General features: G+C 51.6%; 1 protein-coding gene across 8 annotated transcripts in view; it reads left to right on the top strand.

Moving 5' to 3' along the window:
• The first annotated feature begins 6,023 nt into the window (after positions 1-6,023).
• Positions 6,024-17,679, top strand: part of ZNF605 (zinc finger protein 605) — a 39,123-nt gene continuing 27,467 nt past the window's right edge. The window contains exons 1-2 of one of the 8 annotated variants that reach the window (XM_063694512.1): positions 6,052-6,111; positions 15,618-15,740. The gene's annotated coding sequence lies outside the window, so the exon portion shown is untranslated. Of the gene's footprint in view, positions 6,112-6,329; positions 6,593-9,477; positions 15,102-15,617; positions 15,741-17,679 lie in introns of those variants that run through there. The other 7 variants (XM_055357783.2, XM_055357787.2, XM_055357778.2 and 4 more) reach the window with 7 other exon arrangements.

Raw genomic sequence — 17,679 nt, 5'->3', positions numbered from 1 at the left:
TTGGGATTGTTTATATAGACAATGTTTAGGAAAGTTTAGCAGAACTTTAATTCTTTATATATAAGGCTTAATGTAGAGTTATAATGGCCTGATTAGTTAAGGTAGTTTCTTTAGGGGGAAGATATACTCACTATTTTATATTGAAGATGTAGTAGTTATGGGTTTTCTGTGTTATTTGGTCTGAGTTAGGTTAGGTACAGGACGATAAAAAGGCATATATGTTAAATACATACAATTATAAATATATATATTTACAACTTGTATAGATATATAAATTGTCGTGGGGGAGCAGTGACTATATGGGAAAGTGGAATAGGAGTAAAAGAATTTACCAAGACAAGGCCAGGTGCGGTGGCTCACGCCTGTAATCCCAGCACTTTGGGAGGCCGAGGCGGGCGGATCATGAGGTCAGGAGATCGAGACCATCCTGGCCAACATGGTGAAACTCCGTCTCTACCAAAACACAAAAAATTAGCCAGGTGTGGTGGAACACACCTGTAGTCCCAGCTACTTGGGAGGCTGAGGCAGTGGAATAGCTTGAACCCAGGAGTTGGAGGTTGCAGTAAGCCGAGATCGCGCCCCTGCACTCCAGCCTGGTGACAGAGCAAGACTCCGTCTCAAAAAAAAAAAAAAAAAAAAAAGAATTTACCAAGACAGGCAGATTTATTAGAGAAAGTAGGAAAATACTTTCAAGAAGGTAACAGGCAGCCAGCAAGAGAGGAACTGACTGCAAGGAAACAAAGGTTTCCTGGAGATGTAATAGGTGGTTCTTGGGCTGCAGAGTGCTACGCTCAGTTCTGACAACACCAAGGTTGCAGGAAGCTGACTTGCATTTTTTTGTATCAGCTGAGGATCTGGTGATAGCTGGCCACAGGAAGATTGTGAGTTATGACAGCTCTGTGTCCTGGACCATTAAGAAAGGCAGACTTACAGCTTATCTGCTTTCTCTTATTTCTTATTTTGCTTTCCCCTGCTCCCACTACCCTGTCTCTTTTTCCCTAATTAGGACTCCACATTAATACATATTAATTTACAAAAGATAAGTGATTGTACGGGGAGGAGGAAAAAAGAAGTCAAGTCTTGGCAAGGCAGTTTGGAGAAGGAGGGATAAAGAGATGCAGAAGCAGAAGGGTGAGAAGTTTTGGCAGTTTCCTTTTTTAATATATCAATAGTTCTAAAGAGTTTAATTTTTTCTCTAGGGAAATAAATTTTCAGTCTCTTTTAGATGCTTTTTAGTATTATTGAAAGTAACTTTCAATTTTTTAAAAATTTTAGACTCAGTTTTTAAAAATTATGCACGTAAATAAACTAATTATTTTTAATGTCATTTCATTTTGGTCTTTGTAGTTTGGGGTCTTTATGGGTTAAATAAGACAATTTTAAAAGATATTGACAGGAGGTCGCATCATAAGTACTATATATGAATTTAGCTGGAGTTACTTAAAGGTGTATTTTTTTTTTTTTTTTTGAGACGGAGTTTCCCTCTTTTGCCCAGACTGGAATACAGTGGCACAATTTCATCTCACTGCAACCTCCACCTTTCTGTTTCAAGCAATTCTCCTGCCTCAGACTCCCAAGTAGCTGGGATTACAGGCACCGGCCACCATGCCCAGCTAATTTTTGTATTTTTAGTAGAGACAGGGTTTCACCATGTTGGTCAGGCTGGTCTCGAACTCCTGACCTCGTGCTCCACCCACCTCAGCCTCCCAAAGCACTGAGATTACCGGCGTGAGGCACTGCATCCAGCCATTAAAGGTGTATTTCTTTTGAAGGGGAAAGACACAGTTTTAGATGGATGAATGTCCATAATTTGGGGTTTTTGTTTTAAAGATCAAAGACTGAAAGGGAAAGAGTTGTTGGATCTGGTACGCTGCTTAATAAGGATTATTTATTGAAGAGTCACTTTTCAATAGATGTCTTGGTGAAACCCAGTAATTTTGGGCACTTAGGGCACTAGGAGATTTTTGTATGTTTTTTGTTGAGGGGAGTCTTATGGGTCCAACGTATGTCATGAATGATGAGCTTAAAGTTTCACAAAACCTAAGTCACTAAGTTATCTTGTGGCTGGGAGAAAGAGTGTCTTATCTTTAAGACTTATCTCTGTCTTTATAAAAAGTTTTTTTTACTGGCTTTGGTCATTTAAAATGGGACTTCAGATGTGCCAAATGAACTGAACTTAAGAGTTTAGCCAGTTTTTTTTTTTTTTAAACTTACAAGTTTTACTTAAGCCATGGAATTTTTTTTTAGAGAGAGAAACTGTTTTCTTTCCTGACCAAAATTGGAATGAAAGAAAAGGCCATGGCCATGCTCAGTGGCTCATGCCTGTAATCCCAGCACTTTGGGAGGCCAAGACAGGCGGATCACCTGAGGTCATGAGTTCGACACCAGCCTGGCCAACATGGTGAAGCCTCGTCTCTACAAAAATACAAAAAATTAGCCAGGCATGATGGTGGGTGCCTGTAATCCCAGCTACTCGGGGGGCAGAGGCGGGAGAATTGCTTCAACCCAGGAGGCAGAGGTAGCAGTGAACTGAGATCGCGCCACTGCACTCCAGCCTGGGTGACAGAGCAAGACTCCATCTCAAAAAAAAAAAAAAAAAAAAAAAGGCGTATAAATTCTAGTAAGTCATTTAATAAATGACACACTTAACCTTGGAGAAAAGTGAAAATCGTAAATCTGTGAACAGCAAAATTTTCTGAGAACAAAAACAAAAGTACCTTAAAGCAGAATTTTAATTTTAGCTCTGTTGAGCATGGAATTGGTTTGCTTAAATAAAGTTGAATCTCAGTTAGAACCAGGGCAATGTGGGCTGGGTACGGTGGCTCAGGTCTGTAATCCCAGCACTTTGGGAGTCCGAGACGCATGGATCACCAGAGGTCAGGAGTTTGAGACCAGCGTTGCCAACATGGTGAAACCCATCTCTACTAAAAATAAAAAAGTAGCTGTGAGTGGCTGGGCGCAGTGGCTCACGCCTGTAATCCCAGCACTTTGGGAGGCCGAGGCGGGCGGATCACGAGGTTAAGAGATCGAGATCAGCCTGGCCAACATGGTGAAACCACGTCTCTACTAAAAATACAAAAATTAGCCGGGCGTGGTGGCACACGCCTGTAATCCCAGCTACTCGGGAGGCTGAGGCAGGAGAATCACTTGAACTCAGGAGGCGGAGGTTGCAATGAGCCGATATTGTGCCACTGCACTCTAGCCTGGGCGACTAGGCGAGACTCCGTCTCAAAAAAAAAAAAAATTAGCTGGGAGTGATGGTGGGCACCTGTAATCCCAGTGACTCAGGAGGCTGAGGCAGGAGAATCACCTGAACCCGGGAGGCGGAGGTTGCAGTGAGCTGAGATTGCGCCACTGCACTCCAGCCTGGGCAACAAGAGCAAAACTCCATCTCTCACAGGCTCCAAATTTACTAATATAGAATTGAGCAAAATATTATTTCACATATACTTTAATTTGGTCTTTATGGCCATTTCAATTTTTTAAATTGCCAATTGTGAGTGTGTTTCCTGTTTCTCCCCATTTTTATTTTAAAAAACGAATATGCTTTTACGGGGTTTTTTTTGTTTTTTTTTTTTTTTTAGACAGAGTCTCACTCTGTCTCCCAGGGTGGAGTGCAGTGGTGAGATCTCAGCTCACTGCAACCTCTGCCTCCTGGGTTCAAGCAATTCTCATGCCTCCACCTCCTGAGTAGGTGGGATTACAGGTATGAGCCATTACAGGCATGAGCCACCACACCTGGCTAATTTTTATATTTTTAGTACAGATGGGGTTTCACCATGTTGGTCAGGCTGGTCTCGAACTCCTGACCTCAGGTGATCCGCCCGCCTCAGCCTCCCAAAGTGCTGGGATTACAGGTGTGAGCCACCGCACCTGGCCTGGCCAAAAAATATTTTTAAGAGAAGGTGTCTCCCTCTGTGGCCCAGGCTGGAGTGCAGTGTTGCCATCATAGCTCACTGCAGCCTCAACCTCCCAGGCTCAGGCAATCCTCCTGCCTCAGCCTCCAGTAGTTGGGACTACAGGGACAAGCCACTGCTTTATATATCCATAAATATATTTTATTTCCCTGTAATGTCCTCATCTCATTTATTTTTCCTTTTTTTTTCTTGAGATGAGGTCTCACTCTGTTGCCAGGCTAGAGTGCAGTGGCATGATGGCTCACTGCAACCCCCGCCTCCCGAGTTCAAGTGATTCTCCTGCCTCAGCCTCCCGAGTAGATGGGATTACAGGCGCCCACCACCACGCCCAGCTAATGTTCTGTATTTTTAGTAGAGACGGGGTTTCACCGTGTTGGCCAGGATGGTCTCAATCTCCTGACCTCGTGATCCGCCCACCTCAGCCTCCCAAAGTGCTGGGATTACAGCCGTGAGCCACCGCGCCCGGCCCTATTATCTATTTTCATTCCTTTTGTCAATACTGCTGGATTGGATGTACTAAATGTAAGGTCCTCTGAGCTGGCCGCACCATGGTCAAGCCATCGTGACATTCCCCCACCCTTGTGATAATGTACTTTGTAATATTCCCGGTCCTTGTGAATGTACTTTGTAACATTCCTCTCCGCCCTTGTGACAGTACACCCTCCCCGCCCTTGTGAATGTACTTTGTAACATCCTCCCCTGCCCGCAAAAAATTGCTGCTGAGGCCGGGCGCGGTGGCTCACGCCCGTAATCCCAGCACTTCAGGAGGCCGAGGAGGGCGGATCACGAAGTGGGGAGATCAAGACCGTCCTGGCTAACACAGTGAAACCCCGTCTCTACTAAAAATACAAAAAAATTAGCCGGGCGTGGTGGCGGGTGCCTGTAGTCCCAGCTACTCAGGAGGCTGAGGCAGGAGAATGGCGTGAACCCGGGAGGCGGAGCTTGCAGTGAGCCGAGATGGCGCCATTGCACTCCAGCCTGGGCGACAGAGCGAGACTCCGTCTCAAAAAAAAAAAAAAAGACAAATGTTGGGAATTAAAATATATAGCCATAGTTATGGAACAGATTACAATAGTTAGGAGGCAATGTGTAACTCCATGGTGATTACCTGGAATATCTACAAAAAAAAAAAAATCACTTTCCTGCTAAACATAAACTAAAAAAAATTGCCCCAAGGAGGAGAGAAAAGTGATCAAAAACCACCAAAAAGAAATCAGGCCGGGCGCGGTGGCTCACGCCTGTAATCCCAGCACTTTGGGAGGCTGAGGCAGGCGGATCACGAGGTCAGGAGATCGAGACCATCCTGGCTAACATGGTGAAACCCCGTCTCTACTAAAAATACAAAAAAATTAGCCGGGCGTGGTGGTGGGCCCCTCTAATCCCAGCTGCTCGGGAGGCTGAGGCAGGAGAATGGCGTTGACCCGGGAGGCGGAGCTTGCAGTGAGCCGAGATCGCGCCACTGCACTCCAGCCTGGGCGACAGAGCGAGACCCCGTCTGAAAAAAAAAAAAAAAAAAAATTGCTGCTGACTCCACTGCCTATCCTATCCCAAACCTATAAGAACCAATGACAAGCCCACCACCCTCCGCTGACTCCTTTCTCAGACTCAGCCCACTTGCACCCAAGTGAATAAACAGGCTTGTTGCTCACACAGCGTGCTCAGGTGGTCTCCTATACGGACGCACGTAACACTAACATTTACCGATATTACTTACAGCTACGATGAAAAATGGAAAAGCAGCCGGACGCAGTGACTCATGCCTGTAATTCCAGCGTTTTGGGAGGGGTAGGGCAGGAGGATCATTTGAACCCAGGAGTCGGAGACCAGCCTGAGGCTGCAATGAGCGTTCATGGCACCACTGCACTCCCCACTGGGTGACAGAGCGAGACCCTGCCTCCAAAAAAAAAAACAAGGAAAAGATGCAGACGCTTCCTCCTGGAGGCGCCTTTAGGTTCTCTCACAGACATGTTGGGCCAGCAGTGCTGGCTCCATCCTAGATTTCTTCCAGTCCTCCCCAGTTAGCCGCCAAGGGGCTTTTCCAACCGGAAACCTCCAATCCGCGACCCCGGCGGGTGCACCGCCGAGCCCCCCGGGAAGTGTAGTTCCAGCGCGAGCGGGACGCTGGGAAGTGTAGTTCTGCGCGTTCACTTCCCCGATCGGGCCGTGTCCGCGGCGGCACTGCGAGGTCCGAGGGGTAAGGGAGCGTGCAGCGGGGGCGGGACGACGAGGCGGCGGGGCTGGGGGCGGCCTCTGTGTCTGCGCCGGGGATCGCGGTGACCCCGCTGCGGACCGGCTCGCGGTGACCCCAGCGCGCACAAACTGGCTGCCGGCCGGGGCGAGAAAGGCCTGCGGACCGGCCTGGGCGCATGCGCGGAAGGCGGGCCTCAGGCGGGGGCCCTGGGGGCGCGCGGGGGTGGGAGGCAGAGGGTGGGGTGGGGGCTGTAGGGCGGGCGGCGGCAGGGCGCTGAATGTGGGTGTCGGGGGAGATTTGGGGTCAGCTGGGCGAGTCACTGGGGGCCTATGGAGGTCGCTGTAGACTTGGGGTGCAGCACGGGCGGGGCAAGGGGACGCGAGGTTGCCCTTGGCCCCAGGGGAGAGGGGCCCCTGGGAGGCCGTGTGGAGGATTTGTCTGCAGCGATTAGGACTCTGCTGATCAATGATTTGGATGCCTTTGGGTGAGCATTGGAGGCCAGCGGGGTGAATGATGAGGCTTCTGCGGGGGACTGCTTTGGAGGGCTTAGGGGCTTGCTTGTGTGGGTTCCATTCACTGGAAAGCCTGCCGGCTGTGACAGTGTTGGATTTCACCAGAGCCCTGTGCTCCTGGAAAACGGCGAAGGTTGAGGAATTTCCCACCCTTTTGGGTTCCAGCAAATGGCTCACTGCAAAGATCCCCCGTTCCCTATATGACTTTGGTCAGCCTCCAGGATGCCCCTTGTTCACACAGACCTGCCACGTTGCCGTCGCTTGCCTCATCGGTGACTGGCTGAACTCCACCGAGCGGTCGGAGCAAAATGCTCCTTAAGCAAACTTTAGCTAAGCTTCTTTCCTTTCCCCATTTTCCTGAGCTTTGGCCCATCCCCAGCCTGAGCCAACAGGCAGCCTCGCCTGAGAACAGGCTGGCTCAGGGTCAAGCTTTCCCCGCTCTGCTGTCTGGTCGCGCGCACTTCCACCTCGCTTGGCCAGGCCTGGTCTTTGCTAACCTTGTTCACACCTCTCTGAAAGAAAAACCCTTTTTGCCTTGCAGAGATGCACGTGAGTCTCGTGGCTTCACGGTTCTTCCCAGAAGCCCGTTCTCCTTCCCCTTCCCAACCCTCTTCCGCGTCTTTTTTTCCCCACTTCCAATAACCCTTTGGAACCGTCTTTCTTTGCTCTGTCCAGTTGTATGTTTTGACAGCTGAATAACAGTGGTTGCTATTTCAACCCCTGTCTCCAATAGCGGAGGCGAGTATGGGGTGGCCTATGCCGGCGAGTGGCTGGGGTTCGTTTCTGTGCTTGTGTTTGGGGATCTTATGATGGAAGCATCAGGAATGGCGCTGTGTGTTTGTGACAAGGGAGTCTGGATGTAAGTTAATGGTGGACCTGTTGCAAGTTGTGAGTGCGTGGACAACGGGGGTCATACTTGGCGTCATTGGAGGGGCCTGCGGGATCGGCATTTGTGCAGAGCCCCACAATCCCTTTCCAGGTGGTGTTTGGGAGGGCCTGTGGGAACGTCAGTGAATGCTCCAGCATGGAGTGGATTAGAGAATGGGGTGTCATGGGGGCGAATGCTTGGGGGCCCCGGGGATAAGGGATTAGGGATCCCTGGGCATTGAGTGACTGGGGTCTAATTTAGGGGGTCTGTGGCGCAAGCCTGAGAATGTCAGTTACAGGGGAGGGGCTCTGTGAGCGCATGACCTGGGCACCTGATGAAGTGAGTGAATGGAGACCAGTGTGTTCGTCCCAGGACAGAAGCCCCTTCTCCTCCCCTCCCCACCCTTCTCCTCCCCTCCCCACCCTTCTCCTCCCCTCCCCACCCTTCTCCCCTCCCCACCCTTCTCCTCCCTCTCCACCCTTCTCCCCCCTCCCCACCCTTCTCCTCCCCTCCCTACCCTTCTCCCCCCACCCTTCTCCCCCCTCCCCACCCTTCTCCTCCCCTCCCTACCCTTCTCCCCCCACCCTTCTCCCCCCTCCCCACCCTTCTCCTCCCCTCCCCACCCTTCTCCCCTCCTCACCCTTCTCCCCCCTCCCCCTTCTCCCCCCTCCCCACCCTTCTCCTCCCCTCCCTACCCTTCTCCCCCCACCCTTCTCCCCCCTCCCCACCCTTCTCCTCCCCTCCCTACCCTTCTCCCCCCACCCTTCTCCCCCCTCCCCACCCTTCTCCTCCCCTCCCCACCCTTCTCCCCCCCTCACCCTTCTCCCCCCTCCCCACCCTTCTCCCCCCTCCCCACCCTTCTCCTCCCCTCCCCACCCTTCTCCCCATCCCCACTCTTCTCCCCCCTCCCCACCCTTCTCCCCCCTCCCCACCCTTCTCCCCCCACCCTTCTCCCCCCTCCCCACCCTTCTCCCCCTCCCCACCCTTCTCCCCTCCCCACCCTTCTCCCCTCCCCACCCTTCTCCTCCCCTCCCTACCCTTCTCCCCCCACCCTTCTCCCCGCTCCCCACCCTTCTCCTCCCCTCCCCACCCTTCTCCTCCCCTCCCCACCCTTCTCCCCATCCCCACTCTTCTCCCCCCTCCCCACCCTTCTCCCCCCTCCCCACCCTTCTCCCCCCTCCCCACCCTTCTCCCCCTCCCCACCCTTCTCCCCTCCCCACCCTTCTCCCCTCCCCACCCTTCTCCTCCCCTCCCTACCCTTCTCCTCCCCTCCCTACCCTTCTCCCCCCACCCTTCTCCCCCCTCCCCACCCTTCTCCTCCCCTCCCCACCCTTCTCCCCTCCTCACCCTTCTCCCCCCTCCCCCCTTCTCCCCCCTCCCCACCCTTCTCCTCCCCTCCCTACCCTTCTCCCCCTCCCCACCCTTCTCCCCTCCCCACCCTTCTCCCTTCCCCACCCTTCTCCTCCCCTCCCCCCTTCTCCCCTCCCCCCTTCTCCCCTCCCCACCCTTCTCCCCCTCCCCGCCCTTCTCCCCTCCCCGCCCTTCTCCCCCCTCCCCGCCCTTCTCCTCTGCTCCCCACCCTTCTCCCCTCCCCGCCCTTCTCCCCCCTCCCCGCCCTTCTCCTCTGCTCCCCACCCTTCTCCCCTCCCCACCCTTCTCCCCTCCCCACCTTTCTCCCCTCCCCACCCTTCTCCTCCCCTTCCCACCCTTCTCCTCCCCTCCCCACCCTTCTCCTCCCCTCCCCACCCTTCTGCCCTCCCCACCTTCTCCTCCCCTCTCCACCCTTCTCCCCCCAACCCTTCTCCTCCACTCCCCACCCTTCTCCTCCCCTCCCCACCCTTCTCCTCCCCCATCCTTCTCGTCCCCTCCCCACCTCACCTGCAGGAGTGACTGAAGCCCCTTCTCCCCCCGTCCCCACCCTTCTCTTCCCCTCCCCAGCTCATCTGCAGGAGTATCTGAGTTCTGTGGGGATCCTTTGGGACTCAGTGTTTGGGGTTTCAGTCTGTGGTGATTCTTAAGTGGGGCTTTGGGGGCGCTGGTGATTATGGTGTCTGGCATCTGTATTTAAAAGCCATGTGGGAGTCACTGGGGTCCAGTCATCAGTTGGGCCTGTAGGGATGACTCTGCCTGGCCTGTGAGGTCTATGGTGTGACGCAGGAATGTTAAGTGTCTGGGGGCCTGTGGAGGATTAGGAATAAAGGGTCCAGTGTACATCGTTGAATGGGGGACAGTTTTATTGGCTCGTGCCCTGGCATTGGCTTTGTTATTTGAGGGTGTTGGAACCAGGTGAGAAGGAGCTTGTTTGTATTAGTGACCGGGTACCAGAGATGACTGAGTCACTGATGGGGTGGGCAGTGAGGTCTGTGAGGAGGGATGATCAGAGGGCTTGGGAGTTTGATGTTTGGGATGAATGCCAAGTATGCGTGCAAGTGTCTGTGATTGGTGTGCGGGTGGGTGAGGGCGAGAAATTGGGGACCCTCTGGGTGTCAGTGAGAGGGAAGCCTGGGGAGCCTAATAGTTTGTTTGCCATTTGCGGTGAATGTGGAGTTAGAAGTTAGTGGCCTTAGCTGGGCACCGTGCCTCACACCTGTAATCCCAGCACTTTGGGAGGCCGAGGCAGGCAGATCAGGAGGTCAAGAGATCCAGACCATCCTGGCCAACATGGTGAAACCCCGTCTCTACTAAAAATACAAAAATTAGCCGGGCATGGTGGCGGGCGCCTGTAATCCCACCTACTCAGGAGGCTGAGGCAGGAGAATTGCTTGAACCCAGGAGGCAGAGGTTGCAGTGAACCGAGATTTTGCCACTGCACTCCAGCCTGACGACAGAGTGAGACTCCGTCTTAAAAAAGATAATAATAAGTTAGTGGCCTTTGGGTATCTGTGATTAGTGGTCTATATTGTGCCAGTCTGTGGAGTCTGTGGTCAGGTGTTTCTGGAGGCTGTTGTGGGGCCACTAGAGTTACCGCCTGGGGGCTTTGTTGGATGGTCACTGGGGAACCCATAGTGTGTGTCTCTGAAGGCCCTGGAGGGGCGGCCTCTTGGGGAGAGAGACTGGGTGGCCTGTGAAGTCAGCCATTGTGGTCCTGTGGGAGTGATGGGGGCACATGGGGTGAGTGAGAGTGGAGTTGATGGGGTTCGGTGGTTGTGTGGTCTGGAGGTCTGTGAAGCAGGGCCTATTGGATTCAGTGATCTGGGGATGTCTTGGGATGTGGACCTGGAGAATTCTCAGGTGGTCACTGTGAGTGACTGGGGGACTTGGGATGCCGGAGGTTGGCAGGGGCTTGGAGCTGCGGAGTTCAGTGGTTTGTGTCTGGGGTGTGTGTGTGATGGAGGCCCTCTCTGGGACTTGGTAATCCGGGGAACTTGGCAGGGCCGTGTTGGTGGGTCTGGAAGCAGATCCGAATGCGAATGGGTCGTGGGTTGGCTCAGGCAAGCCTCTCGTGAGTGACAGGTCTTTTTGCCCTTTGGCCCTCTCCTTGTAGCTTGTGACCGCTGATCAGTGATCACGCTTTTTACGTGATTATTTCCTTTTTTAAAAGTTCTCAGTGACCCCGTTGGCCTTAAGGTCTTCCCCTTGTAGAATTTCCCCCTTGCTGTTTGTACCTCCTGGGCCTCTTCCATCCCTCCTGATGACCTCCGGCTGCCCCACCCAAGACCTTTGCATCTGAGGTGCCTGGAGTGGTGTGGTCGGCCCAGCCTTCCGTGGCGGACTCCTCCTGCTTCAGGCTCAGCTAAAAGTCACCTCCTCCCACAAGCCTCTGCGACGTCTGGGAGGAATATCTTCTGCCCATTCATCCCTTGGTCACAGTTAAAATTTCCTTTTTTTTTTTTTGAGACAGAGTCGCCCATGCTTGAGTGCAGTGGCGTGATCTCAGCTCACTGCAACCTCCATCTCCTGGGTTCCAGCGATTCTTCCGCCTCAACGCCCCCAGTAGCTGGGATTACAGGTGCCCGCCACCAAGCCCGGCTAATTTTTTGTATTTTTAGTAAAGATGGGGTTTCACCATGTTGGCCAGGCTGGTCTCGAACTCCTGACCTCAAGTGATCTGCCTACCTCCTCGGCCTCCCAAAGTGCTGGGATTACAGGCGTGAGCCACCGCGCCTGGCCCACAGTTAAAATTTCTTCTGAGCGCTCACAGTCAGAAATCATTTATTTACTTGGCTGTTTCCCTAGAGGGCAGAGACACCGTACATCTTGTTGAGTGGTCTTTCCCGTGTGCTCAGAACAGTGCCTGGTGTGTAATAGGAATTCAGCAAATGCTGCTTTCCTAGCGGGTAAATGAGACAGTGTGTGTGTGATGTGTGTGAACGAGTATGTGATGTATGTACGTGTGTGAAAGTGTGAGGCGTGTGTGGGAATGTGTATTGTGTGATGTACATATGTGTTCGAATGTGTGTGATGTGTGTATGAGTGTGTATGTGTGTATGTATGAGTGTGAGTATATGTGTGTGATGTATGCATGTGTGTGTGGTGTATGCGTATGTGTGTGATGTGTGATGTACATGTGTATCAATGTGTGTGTACTTGTCTGTGTGATGTGTGTTGTACATGTGTGTGTCCTGTATGTATCATTGTGTGTGCATGTGTGATGTACGTGTATATCAGTGAGTTTGTGCATGTCTGTGTATGTTATGTGGGATGTACGTGTGCATCAGTGTGTGTATCTGTACATGTCTGTGATATGAACGTGTGTATCTGTGTCTGAGTGTGTGCATGTCTGTGTGTATGGTATACGTGTGCATCAGTGTGTGTATGTGTGAGTGTGTGACGTACGGGTACATCAGTGTGTGTACGTGTCTGTGTGTATATGTGATATATGTATGCATCTGTGTGTGCATGTCTGAGTGTGTATATGTATGAGATACGTATCTGTGTGTGTACATTTCTGTGTGTCTGTGTGTGATGTACGTATCTGTGTGTACGTATATGTGTGATGTACATGTGTATCTGTGTGTACGTGTCTGTGTGTGTGATGTACGTGTGTATCAGTGTGTGCATGTGTGTGTCTGTGTACATGTGTATCTGTGTGTATGTGTGATGTACATGTGCATCTGTATGTACGTGTCTTGAGTGTATGTGTGATGTACATGTGTATCAGTGTGAGTGTGTGTGCATGTCTGTGTGTACGTGTCTGTGTATACATTACGTACCAGTGTGTGTCTGTGAGTGTATGCGTGATGTACTTGTGTATCAGTGTGTCTGTACATGTCTGTGAGTATGCGTGATGTACGTATCAGTGTGTGTACATGTCTGTGTATGATGTATGTATCTGTGTGTACATGTCTGTGATGTACGTGTGTTATCAGTATGTCTGTACATGTCTGCGTGTGATGTACGTGTGTATCAGTGTGTCTGAGTGTGCATGTCTTTGTACTGTGTACCTGTGTATCTGTGTGTCTGTGTGATGTACGTGTGTATCAGTGTGTCTGAGTGTGTGTGTGCATGTCTGTGTGTACGTGTGTGTATACGTTACGTGTGTATCAGTATGTGTGTGCGTCTGTATGTGTGATGTATTTGTGTATCAGTGTGTCTGTACATGTCTGTATGTGTGATGTACGTTATCAGTGTGTGTACATGTCTCTGTGTATGATGTATCAGTGTGTCTGTGTGTACATGTCTGTGATGTACGTGTGTTATCAGTATGTCTGTACATGTCTGTGTGTGATGTACATATCTGTGAGTGTGTGTGCATGTCTTTGTGTGTACTGTGTGTGTACCTGTGTATCTGTGTGTGTCTGTGAGTGTATGTGCGATGTACTCAGGGTGTCTGTGTGTGCCTGTCTTTGTGTGTGTGTACGTATGCATCAGTGTGTGTGCACGTCTGTGTGTGATGTACGGGTGTATTAGTGTGTCTGAGTGTGTGTGCGTCTGTGTGTGCATGTCTGCGCATGTCTGTACGTGTGCGTCTGTGTGCATGTCTGTGTGTGTCTGTATGTGTGCGTCTGTGCACGTCTGTGCATGTATGTGCGTGCCTGTACGTGTGCATGTGTGTGCATCCGTGAGTGTGTGCGCATGTCTGAGTGTGCATGTACTTGTAGATCAGTGTGTGTGGGGTGAGAGTTTCCGTGTGAATGTGAGAGCAGAGGGATTAAATACTCAGGATTCTGAAGGGGGAGGCCAGGGTGGCTGCTTTTGGACTCAGGACGACAAGATGTTCCCTTTGCTGGAGAAGCAGCCGGAGGAGGTCCCCTCTGCATTCACTCAAAAAGGGTCCGAACTAATTCGAATCTTCCGGGAGGGCAGGGGGACCTTGATCTCAGGGACCCCAGGTTTGGATGCCAGTAACTATGGGGTCTCTTTGTAGTCAGGGCTTCTCTCTGGGCCTCCTAGATGGTAGAGCCCCCGACCTCTGTGCCACAAGCCTGAAGGAGCTCCCAGGCGTCTCAGGAGGAGCTGCGTCTTTGGATGCCAATCTCTGGGCTCTTCCAGGATGTTTTTTCTCGAGAATCTTCCTCGAGCCGCAAACCCTTCACACTGCGGACTAGAAAGAGTCCTCTTAGAGCCTCTGACCTTTATCTCTACTTCAGCTGCGAATGGGCGAAGCCTGCGCCATGCCTCTCCTTTCCCGCCGTTTCTAGGAATTCCTCCTACCGCAGTGTCCTTGCTCTGCCATTCACCACGGTTTGGGTCAGAATCCAGAGTTCAGCCAATGCTTCCAGAGAGACTGTGGTTGTTAACTGTCCCTGTTGACACTGGGACCTGTCTCCCCTCGTGACCTGAGTCTTACCTTGATTCTCTTAATGACGGAGAGGGAGACATTAAGAACTTGGAAGCCAATGCCAGGCACGAGCTACACTGGTCTCCGCCTCCTGCTCCCTGCAGATACTGTTGGGGACCAGCCTCAACACCACCCGCAGGGTACCCAAAGTCCGGTGGTGACAAAGGAATGAGAAGAGACAGGTTAAGAGTGCATAAAGAGTGAGGGCCAGGGGGCCAATTGCAAATCGGAGGCTGCAAAAGGCCCAGGGTTCTGGTCTCCACTCTATTGATTGAGTACCATCACTTACAGCTAAGAAGCAGACGTTCAGGGCAAAACAGTGAAAGGGAGGCAGTGCGCCCATCATGCGTGTAATCTATAGCACTGGTGGTTTAAATGAATCTCCTTTGTGCTCAAACAGCCTATTTTTAACTTATCGGAGAGTAGCTAGTGGGAGTGGGCTTAACTAGGAGCCTGCACGTCTGGCTTCCAATGCTTCAAAGGAGTGTCCTTCTCCTTGAACACAGTGTTTATGGATGATGGAGCAACTCGCTCAGCGCCTGGGAACGTCACGGCGATAAGAAGGCTTTCCTCCTCAGAGGCCTCTTGTGGCTTTCCACAACTTCTTGTCCCATATTTTTATGGCCAGTTAATACAGGCACCCCATAAGCCTTTCCCCCAACAGATACCAAGCAGGCGTGAGCTATACTGGTCTCTGCCTCCTGCTCCCTGCAGGTGCCAGGCGTGAGCTACGCTGATGTCTGCTTCCGCAGGTGCCAGGCGTGAGCTACACTGGTCCCCGCCTCCTGGGCCCTGCAGGTGTGGATGCTGCTGGCTGTGCACCGTGGGGTTCCTGAGCGTGGGGTCACCTGGGAACGACCCTTGTCTAATTCTCCAATCCTCAGCCTCTGGGGTACGTGGGAGACCGCGCAGAGGAGTGGCGTCTGGCTCTACTCTTTTTTTCAGTTGCCCTGAGGCAAAACCCAGCCATTTGCTAGTATCCAGTCCTAACTTTCCTCCCTCATTTGAGCAAGGGGAGCGGAGACTTCAGTCATTGCTTACTCTATTTCTGTGGGACAGTGAAGACAGACAAAGACCAGAAAAGGGCTCTTGCTGTAGGTCTTCTCGCTCAGTTTACCTCACTTTCTGGAAAGGTGCCACTGGCCTTGTGCCACTTGTTATCTTCCTGGCTAGCCAGTTAGCCCCTTGCCTGTGGGGCCCTTGCCGTGTGCTTGGGAGTCACCTGCTTCAGCCCTGGGAGCTTCAGAGCTGCTCGGCAACCATTCCTGGGCCATGTGGCCTCGCTCCACAGGTGCAGACGGCAAGTGCTGGACAAACGTTGCTTGGCAGGATTGTTACGTGAGGTAGAATTTCCGTCCCTCTTGTCTCCCAAGTTTACAGGAAGCTTTTTTTGGACATTTCTTTTCAGACTCATTCTGATGAAGGAAAGAGCATCCCTGTGCAGCTGCGTGTCCTTCAGTTCTTTGGCTCTGATTCCGTGTCTGGCTTCATCTAAGTGGCCTGGTCCATGGGCAGTGAAGAAATGTAAAGTGTGAGCATTCGTGTGTACCAGGATGTGGTGCTTTTTGAGTTCATTATGCTTATTTTAAATCTTGGTCAGTCTTTTCCATCTTCTGCCTAAGATGGTATCTTTTGTGCAGTTTGTGGTCTTTGAAAAAGTTTTAAAAGTTTTTAAAACTGGAACAGATACCGCCTGCACTTTCCTTCAGAAATCAGCAGTAACAGCCCAGGCTGTCGGTTTCCAAGGGGTACCTGAGGCAGACCCCAGTCCCTGCGGAACTGAGGAATCATGGACGGGTTAAGGACTCCAAAAGTTTGGAGGCGGAGGTTGCAGTGAGCCGAGATCACGCCACTGCACTCCAGCCCTGGCAACAAGAGCGAAACTCCACCTCAAAAAAAAAAAAAAAACTTTTGAAAAAGTTTTAAAAATAATGGTTATACTTAGTTACCTGATTATTTGGCCTGATTATTTGGGGAAATAAACTTAAAATCTGCCAACCCAGAAGACCTCTTCACAAAAGTAGAAAATAAAGAAAAATAATTTTATTATTGAATAAAAATTAAACGAGGCCAGACACAATGGCTCACACCTGTAGTCCCAGCACTTTGGAAGGCCAAGGCCAGTGGATCACTTGAGCCCAGGAGTTCAAGGCCAACCTGGGCAATAAGGCAAAACCCCGTCTCTACAAAAAATACAAAAATTAGCTGGGGATGGTGGCGTACACCTATAGTCCCAGCTACTCAGGAGGCTGTGGTGGGAGAATTCACCTGAGCCCAGGAAGGTTGAGGCTACGGTGAGCCAAGATCATGCCACTGCACTCCAGCCTGGGTGACAGAGCAAGACCCTGTCTCAAAGAAAAAAATGTGGCCAGGCGTGGTGGCTCACACCACCTCACACTTTGGGAGGCTGAGGTGGGCGGATCACTTGAGGTCAGGAGTTCGAGACTAGCCTGGCCAATATGGCGAAACCCCGACTCTACTAAAAATACAAAAAAATTAGCCAGGCGTGATGGTGAGCACCTGTAATCCCAGCTACTTGGGAGTCTGAGGCAGAAGAATCGCTTGAACCCAGGAGGCGGAGGTTGCAGTGAGCCGAGATCATGCCATTGCACTCCAGCCTGGGCTACAACAGCGAAACTCTGCCTCAAAGAAAAAAAAAACAAAAAAAACCAAGGGGGTGAATCTCTTTCTCTATTTTGCATGAGGGAAAATTAGGGATTTTTTCCTCCTTTTAAATCTATATTTGCCCTTCCAGGCCTGTGAGCACACGTTCCCCTCGGGGTGTCAGCTGCTCCCCCACGTGGTCTGGAGATGCGCGTGAGGGAAGGGCTGAAGGCCAGGCTTTAGTCTCTGAAGCTTCTGATGAGTTGAAGCAGAGGGGCGCTCAGGGGCCCAGGACCGAGGGTAGACCTGGGAATTGTGCCCCCTCTTCCAGCTGTGAGCTGCCCCCACTCTGGGCAGCTTGTGAGTTGCCACTCCCGCAACTCCCAGCCCTGGGATGCTGGAGGCAGGAGGTCAGAAAATACCCAAAGAACAGCAGTAGCCTTTACCCCTCCATGATTCCTCAGTTCCACAGGGACTGGGGTCTGCCTCAGATACCCCTTGGAAACCGGCAGCTGGGCTGTTACTGCTGATTTCTGAAGGAAAGTGCAGGCGGTATCTGTTCCGGTGTGAACTGGGGAAGAGGCAACATAAGACATTCCCTGCCTTGTATCTTGCTGTGCCCTCTGTCTCCCATCTGCTGTAGGCTGCAGCCAGGCCCTGCTCAGCCTCAAACCCACGCCTCAGCTTCACCCCAGCCTGCGTCTGCCCAGGGGTGTCTGTTTTTCTTTTTTTACTCTTACATTAGTTCCTCTGATCTATGTTTTCCTTTTGTTCCTGGGCTGATGCGGGGGTAGAGAGCCAGAACCCCAGGCGGATTCACCATCTCCGTCTAAAGTCCATTTTCTGTTTACCACCCTGCCTAGAAG

This window comes from Gorilla gorilla, chromosome 10 (genome assembly GCF_029281585.2).
Source record: "Gorilla gorilla gorilla isolate KB3781 chromosome 10, NHGRI_mGorGor1-v2.1_pri, whole genome shotgun sequence".
NCBI lineage: Eukaryota > Metazoa > Chordata > Mammalia > Primates > Hominidae > Gorilla > Gorilla gorilla.
This window is presented reverse-complemented; position numbering and strand designations above follow the sequence as displayed.